The sequence below is a fragment of the Nothoprocta perdicaria genome, unplaced genomic scaffold, assembly GCF_003342845.1.
Source record: "Nothoprocta perdicaria isolate Ctin4 unplaced genomic scaffold, notPer1 scaffold_14, whole genome shotgun sequence".
Lineage (NCBI taxonomy): Eukaryota > Metazoa > Chordata > Aves > Tinamiformes > Tinamidae > Nothoprocta > Nothoprocta perdicaria.
Genome location: NW_020454538.1, coordinates 3,881,009 through 3,889,779, shown reverse-complemented (window position 1 = coordinate 3,889,779; position 8,771 = coordinate 3,881,009).

Below are 8,771 nucleotides of genomic sequence, written 5' to 3'. Positions count from 1 at the left end.
CAGAGGGCTGGAATTACCAAGCGGGCGAGAGCTACTGCAAGGTTAAGTCACCACAACCAGGCTGTGGTTGAGGGATGCTGATATTCTGGCAGGTCTTCTGCTTAGTAGGGAAGATGAACGAGGAGTGGAAATTGTTAGTGGGATGCTGCGTTTGCATCACGAGCAGCAGTCGCCTGCAGCCTTCACCACAAGGGCTTGCAAAGCTCATGCTGAAGAGCAGAGGTTGCCCTCAACGCTGCCCGGCGCAGCGCCGCCCAAGAGCTGTGCTTGAGACACGTGCAGCTTGGCAGAAACAGGAGTACAGGAGAACAGCTAATCTGCCTCCTCCCATGGACGTCAGATGTTGACGTCTAACACCAGGCAACTTGTCAAGGGAAAAAAAAAGCTGTAATAGAAGACTTAAATTGTTTGTACCATATTAACAGCTTTCCTTTGACAATAAACACATCTTCATTTTTGAGCTGTAACACTGAAAGCTGCAATCACCAACCTGAATTCCAGCTATATACTGCACACTTGCATTGCTAGAAACTACAAGCACCTACCAAGCTTTCAAATTATGATTGCTCTGCTAAGTACTGGACCAGAATCCAATAATAAAAATGGTGAAATATGAGTTAGCTGCAAGACCTTCTTCATTTGACCAGGGCAAGATAGTGATTTGCAGTAATTCCGAGAGAAACTTTCCCCCTTACTATCATTTTCAAGAAAACCAGTGGAAAAACTTCTCCATTTTTTCTGCAGCAGGCAACAGACCCAGCCTGAAGGAAACGTAGCACAGAACCTTTTCAGGATATAATAAACACAATACATAGCTATCTTGAACACTAAAAGCTTTCAACCAAGTCACCAAGCCTACGTACTTGCTGTTCCAAATATATTCTCATTTTGTAGTAAAAAGCAGAATTAAAAAAAAAAAAAAAACCACTGACGTATATTTCAGTAGAAGTTGAAAAGCAAGTTTGCTTTTTGACAGGCCTTTGTTCCAACGGGAACGAGAAATCCAGGGTCAGGAGGAGAAAGGAAAAGTGCCTTTTCTTCTCAGCACAGGAGAGCCCTTCTTAGGAACACCAAAGAGTCCGATATTTCCCAACAAAAACAGTAGCTGCCAGTTGATAGATGAATCATTTCAATGATTGTTTCACTATTGTTACAAATTTGTTTAGCCAGAACCTAACTGGATCTGTGGTTTAAAGAAGAGGAAAATTCATCGGACAATGCAGGGACATATCGTGCTCTGACAGTCACGTCAGTGAGTCATTTAACTTGGCAGTTTACCCTTCTGTTGACCTTGCAGATGTCACACACGTGCTCAGCACAAATGTGCATAAGAAGAGTGCAAAACAACCGCATCAGTGCGCCATTCTTTGTGCTTGTTTATATTAACAAATTACAGCGGAAGGTTTTTAGGGTTGCAAATATTAAGCAGGGCTTCTCCAGCATCAGAGCAGCCTGTCTGTGCGCCCGTTCTGCCTGCCTGCCTTACTGCACCCTCCCCAGGAGACTCGTGTTTCATGCAAGCAAGGGGTGCACCCAGCTTTGGGGCAGGACAACTCGGGCCACAGCAGGTGCGCTCAAGAGGGGTGGCATGAGGCGCTCTGCAAGGAATACGGATTGCCAGGAAAAAGTCCTTTTCCTTCCATCCCTACTCTTGATCTCTCCCCTTCCAAACCTTGCACGAGTTCTGTGCCATCCCGGTGCCAGTGCAGGAGCACTGGATTTGCTTCAGGTGAGGATGAGTTGAAGGAGGGCTGGAGCACAGGGATATTGTGCCTGGGAAGGGGCTGCCTCTTCCTTCTCCTGGCCTCGGCTCTGGGAGCTCTCCATGGCACAGAGAGACACGGACACCTGCACTTAGTGCTTTCCTCCCCACGGAACCCGAGGTGGGGCTGCAAAACAGGACAAAACAGCAACAACGTGGCAAGAAACAAGGCAGATGCTCTGCGCTAGGAGCTTGGTGTTTACTTTTGACCAAATACCCTATATTTGCAATATAGTCATTAATGTAATACTTTATGTTATGTTTTTAACTTACGACTTAGAAGTGATGTTTTCAAGAGCCTGCAGGCATGAAGAAGCCTGAGGTTTGATGAAACTTACTGGGAAGGGGAGAGGAAAAAACATATTTATCAAAGAAGAAAGGGAAAGAAAACAACAGTTTTGCATGTGATGTCTCTGAGCTCATATGGAACACAGGTCTATTAAGTGAGGACAGAGTGGTCCTTCTATCACAGAAAAGAGGAGGAGGAAGTTACCCAAGTAACTACTCTGGGAGCAATCTTTGACAACAAGAAAAAAAGAAGTTATAAGAATTCATTGAGATCACACAATATTGGGAGTTACAGCAAGATATTCCTGTCCTGCCAAAGCTGGTGAAGAGGGAGGTCTGTTCTTGGAAGTGACTGTGTTACTGCAGCATTGTTTTTATCCTCACATTTGTCTAGTGTTAAATCTGATGCAATGAAATGACACACAAAGGCACTCACTCCATCCCACGCATCTACAACTGCCATCGGTCTCAGATCTGGATTACTGCACTGTTTTTGCCGTAACAAGGCACTGCGAGATCCCTTCTCTTTCTTCTACACAGTACAACAAGAGGAAGTGTAACACACAGCATGTTGATCATGGCAGCCTTCCTTTGCTCACAGGAGTTGTAAAGAGTAGGGAAGACAGCGTGAACCTAAGATGCAAGACAGCACAAGCAGGTGAATCCTGCAGCACGGATTTCACAGTGCATGACACACACATGGAAAATGGAGATGGTTCTTCAGCTTTCACCAGTGTTTGTAAGAGAAATTCATGCAACAGCAGGCAGAACCATTCAGAGTGGGGAGCAAAGCCACAATGACTGGCTAGTTTCTCTTTTGAAAGAATCTCTAAGCTCATGCACAGAAGAATCCCTCAAAGAGAAGTTACCAAGACACAATTGTGCTATGAATACACAGCAACTTGTACAGCGATGGAGAAGTGCTCAGAGGAAGTGTGATTGCTCTAGGATGGTTCCTCTTCAGATATTTGGGCACAGTTTAGGAGCTATCACAGCCCGAGTGGAATTCACCTGAAGAACCCTGGACGTGAAAAGAAAAAGGACATCTTACAATCATCAATAGCTGCATGCAACTGAGCAGAGATGAGGATGTGGGAGCAGGGAACTGTGTCTTCCAGCTTTTGAGAAGAGGAGGAGGAAGTATGGGACAGGCGCCAGCTGATTCTGCTCCTTCACCCTGGAGAGGGGAAGAAAGTTTTCCTCTGTCCTTCCTCATTGGGGTGAATTGTCAAGTCAACTGCCTGACAGTCAGAATCCATCACATGGGAAAACCCTGAAGAAAAGCAAAATCTGTTGAAGTTATCACAGACACAGAAAGCATTCATATGCTTGTGCACATGCAGAAGCACACAAAAGAATGTTTTAAAATAACCCTCTAGGATATCTGCAAACTGAGTGACCAAAACCATAACAGTTTGCATCTTACAGATATGCAATTCCACCTTCTGCTGCAAAAGTTGCACGTGAAAGAACCAGGTTAGAAATGCCTGTATTTCCTACCTGTAAGGGTATGTGAGGCATGAGGGCATCTACTTCATTACGGTCATAAGCTCAAGTGCCTTAATAAATAACAGGGAAACTGATAGCAACACCACAGACACAAACCCAGTCGACAGACAAATGATAGTGGAGACAATAGAAAAGACCAAAGCTCTTTGACTGCTAACTGATGGGTTGTTAAGAAAATACCACATAGTTCGAGAGGACCAGCCCCGACTTTATAACTGGAAAGAAAAGGGAAGAAGGATGAACAATGAGGATTACAGATACTTGAAGTGGGGACCTGAAGGACTAGGCAAAAATTAAGGAATGCTTAGGGAAAGAACCAAATAGCCAAAAAGGGGAAGAATAAGCAGAGCGGAAGACCAGTGGTGGAAGGGTAAGAGGTCACATGTAAGCAGCCCAGACAGTGCTCGGGATGCCTGTCTGAGCCCTGCATCTTATCAAAACCTTTCCTAACTATCTCCATGTAATTTCACCCACTATCCTGCCTGTGAATGCTGCAAGATTTAGATGTCAGCAATCAGAATGATTAGACCAACTGGAGTTGAATGAGGAGCCGGCAGCTGGAGGGACCATGAAACACACAGCCCACAAATCCAATGTGCCATTAACTGGGAGAACTGGAGCTAGTGAATTACAGGGGACTGGAAGCAGCTTGGGTTTAACTGCCAGCAAATGCAGGTACCCCAGGTCATGGGGCTGTGTCTAGGGTGCCAACACTTGGGGAGCAGTGTGTTTATATTTTTCCTCTAACCAGATCTGTGTTGGGTATATGCAACTTGTTGACAAACCCCCAGCTGGCCTAGGCAGGGAAGAGGAAGAAAATCTGTCTCTGGAAAGACTTAGTCTCAGACAGAGGCAGAGGCTGGTAAAGGAGCCCATGGCTTGGATGTGGATATTGGACACATTGAAGGTCTGGCCTGTGCCAATATTGGAGGGATCCACAAATTGAAACACGCTTGTGAATCTAGAGAGGGAAGGCATAGGTGTTTTAACTGGGATCTTCAACCTCTCTCAGGCTGGCAGGAGGAACAGGACTCAGCTTTCTGTACTTACATTTATGGCAGTTTTGTGTTGACAAAGGCAATGCTTGGTTGTGACAGTCTAGTCTGGATAGAGGTTGCCGTCACGCTCTGCACAGCACACTCAGGCTGGCTACAGGCTGACCCTGAAATGGGAAAGCAGCAGCTCCATCCATCAGCCCAGGGCAGAGACCTCAGAGCTCTGGTTACATGAGGCTGGACCCCCTTAACATTATTGTGACCTGTTTACTTGCTCCTAGAAAGGGATTACAAAAGGCCAAGGTGCAACACACCTGTGAACATCAACACCCTGACATTTCCTAAGTGGAGCAGCTCCTTTGCTCTATAAAAAGATGAGGGTTCAGATCCTCCTGATCTCAAGAAATTGCATGATCGGGGGCCCCTCTGGAGTGTCCATACACAAATGCAACACGATTGCTGAAGAAACTGTGGTCCACATGCAGACACAGAGCTATGACGAACTGTGAACTGGAGATGTGGTGGAATAACTTGCATGACTTAGTGTTGTCATGGATGGGTAAGGCCTCTTTGGGAAGGAAAGAGGGCAAGAAGCACAGGCCTGTGCTCAAAGAAAGGAGCAGCCTGTGTGCACAGAGAGGAATTGCATGAGCTCAGCTCTACTCAAATGGGAAAAGCCTTTTGTTTGATTGCAGGCCCTTTTTCCTCTCACTGGAGACTTTACCACCCCTGTGTCTGCTAGAAGGGCAACAAGGAAGGGTGTAAGTAATCCAAGAGAACAATCCCAGAGGGCATTAAGGAAGTTTTTTGACAAAGGAGGCAGACATGTCAATAAGGAGAAGCACGTAACCAAGACAATTATCAATCAAGACAAATTAGCTCAAGATGTGAAGACTGATCAAAGCCTTGGCTACAGCAGCCGTAAGGTAACATTAAAGATCTTGAACAAACGGAGGTAGCCAAGTAACATAAGAACAATCTGAAACTTGGAGAGCAGATTTTGGCTTGCTCAGGGAATTAGTAGGCAGGATCTCCTGGAAGGCTAAGGCAAAGGGGCCCAGGAAAGCTGGTTGATCTCCAAGAACAGCCAGTCAAAGTAGAACAGTCCGTTTTGCCGTGCAGGAAACCAAGTAGATGTGGCACGGGGCCAGCTCTGCCCCAGGGGGAACTCCTGGTTGAGCTCAAACACAAAAAGGAAGTGTGCAGGGGGTGGAAGTGAGGCGAGGCTCTTTGGAAGGAATAGAGACAGCACCTCAGTACACAGAGGGGCAGCTAAGAGAAAGTTTTGCTGAAGATGAAGCTTGCAGGGGGTGCAGAGGCAACAGAAGGTAGCACAGCAAAAGAAATGTTGGCCCACTACTAAAAGGAACCGAAAAAGGCCAAGGTAGATGAGACCTTCTTGGCCGTGGAGGCGTCTCCGACCTCAGTGCAGTGGCAGAGTCTGTGCAAGCCAAGCGTAACTCAGGATATAGAAAAATAGGGACGACCAAGGCAAACTAGAGATCAGGACAGGCAGCAGGAGTCTCGACTAGAGAACCTGCAAAGATCTCTTCCAACCGGAATCATTCTGCTTAGAAATTCCCAAGCTCACTGTAAATTCTTTTGCCATCTAAGGAAGAAGAAAAAAAAATTCAAGGTGGAAATGTCATCTCAGCCTACTGTCCTCACCAGCCCTGTGCCAAGCTGAAGAGCTGTTGTATTTAAAAACAGAAGACAAAACAAAGCAACGCATATTAGAAAAGAACACTTCAGTTCACTAACACTCCCATCCATATGCGTTTCACTGACACTGGGGATTGCCAGGGACTGATTTTCAAACACCAGTTTAGGTGAGACCAAGATGAAAACAATAAAAAAACATAACAACACTCAGGACAAGCATGCCATAACTTCAGCAGTACAAAAGGTAGCAAATAAACCAATTTGGGATGGAAAGAGGAATTACAAATTCCATGTGGAAGTTACATATAGAAATGGAAAACACCCTATCCTGCTATCCCGCTGCTTGCTAACTTTTCCAGACCCTTTAAAGTCTGTTTGGAGGATGCAATAATTCATGTGTTAAGGAAGATTTTTCAGGGGTCACAAGTATCCTGCTGCCTTATCCTGCACTGTCTAGTGGCAGTCTTTTGATGTTGTATCCCTGGACAGTGCCAATTTTATAGGTAAGCATCTGTTAAGTGACCACTAAAGCAAATAAAGGAAAAATAAACAGGGCCACCTTCCAGAACTACTGGTATCCCAGCAATATCCAAATTGGAGGAACTTGTCTACCAAAACAGATGATGCATTTCTGTGAAGAAAACAAAACATACAAATGTTTGAAAAAAGGAGCAAAACACAATGGATTTATCACCTCTCTCCAAAGGTCCCTTCACTGAACCACCAATCAGACAACCATTTATGTATTCCACATACATCTACAAACACAGGAAACAAATGAGTATTATTATTATTTGGAACACAGCAAAGCCAAGAGTCTTTCAAGGCTGCTGCAAGAATGAAAGGGCAGCTACACACTTCCAGTGCTAGAGCAGCAGGGAGTCAAGCTGGAAGTGTGCAGCTTCAGGCCATGGAGAAGAGGAGGCTGAGGGGGACCTGATCAGCGTGTATAAATACCTCAAGGGAGGCAGTGAGGAGGAGGGGGCGGCCTCTTTGCAGTGGTGGACAGCGATGGGACTAGAGGAAACGGCCACAAACTGAGGCGCCAAAAGTTCCACAGGAACTTAAGGAAACATTTCTTGACAGTGAGGGTGACAGAGCCCTGGAACAGGCTGCCCAGAGAGGTTGTGGAGTCTCCTACTCTGGAGATCTTTAAAATCCACCTGGATGCCGCCCTGTGTCGTGCGCTCTAGGTGACCCTGCGTGAGCAGGAATGTTGGACTAGATGACCTCTGGGGTCCCTTCCAACCTTAAGCATTCTATGATTCTATGGGAGCTTCAGAAGCTCAAGCCTTTTTCAAAGGCTGCTTCAGAGGAACGGAACCGTCGCAGCTGCGCACAGGCCCCGGCAGCCGCTCGCTTTAACGAACTGAAAGTTCTGACTTCCCACCGAGGCGTCACATGGACTTTTTCTCAAGCAGTGGAAACAATTGCTTAGGCAGCTCTTGCGTGGGGCTGCAGACACCAATGAGCTGTTAAAGTACCTTTTAGAATAAAATTGAAACTACGAGGAGAGATCATTCATTCTTTACCTCTGAATCAGGAAGTCCACTCATTCAAGCAACCATCAGGTCATGCAGCAAAACAGAACATTCACACCTTCCCTTCCACTCCTCCTCCAAACAGCAACTCACAAAGGACTGCTTGGAGGTTTCCTCAAGCCCACCAGGAAAGTCAGTGGGGGCTTTTCACACATGTAGCTTATGGTAGTCTAAGGTCAACAGCTAATTTTGGCCAGGGAAATCCCAACGCCATTCATTTAGCGTTTCCTTAATATAGCTTAGATTGTGTAGGTTAGAAAAGGGAAAGGCCTGAAACAGCCATGATGCAACTAAAATTAAATGACGCTCCTTGTCAACACAAGGCAGTGCTAGCAGACATACCACGCTGCGTGCCAGATTAGTACACCATTAATAAGCACTATCACTGCATTGCTCACAACACTACAGTGTCGTATAGGAGAAGCACCTTCTGCCAGAACAGAGCCTCCATGTCAAGGCTGAGGTAAGCCTGGCATTTAGTCAATCACCAATGCTAAGCACTTGGAATAAGCTAGCTGTAAAAAAAAAAAAAAAAAAAAAAAAAAAAAAAAAAAAAAAACTGCTGAGAAAACTACTTGCTGCAGTGCCCAGAATACCCAAAGGCAGGATGGCTGGATCCTGTTCTCATCTCATTGCCCCCATCCACCAGTTCCTCAGGAATTGAGGTAGCACCTGGTTGACCAGAAGAAACATCAAATGTTTTGGGCTATTTATAAAAATGGTGCTAGAAAGAGAATAGCAGCCCAGGACACATGGACAGGGTCTCTCTCCACCTCTACTGCAGGGGTAATGGGGAACCAGGTAGGAGAAACAAGCACGAAAAGCCATCAGGATTTTTAAAAAGGCAATACTCTTAAGGAAAATGGAGAATTGAGAATGACAATATTGTTTCTTTCACAAATCCTTCAATCACATAGGTTAACTCTTTTCCCCAAACTTGCTCAGATGTCATTAGACTATGTTTGCAAAGACACACTGAAAACTCAGTGAGAAGTTAAAAAAAGAACTTAAGAG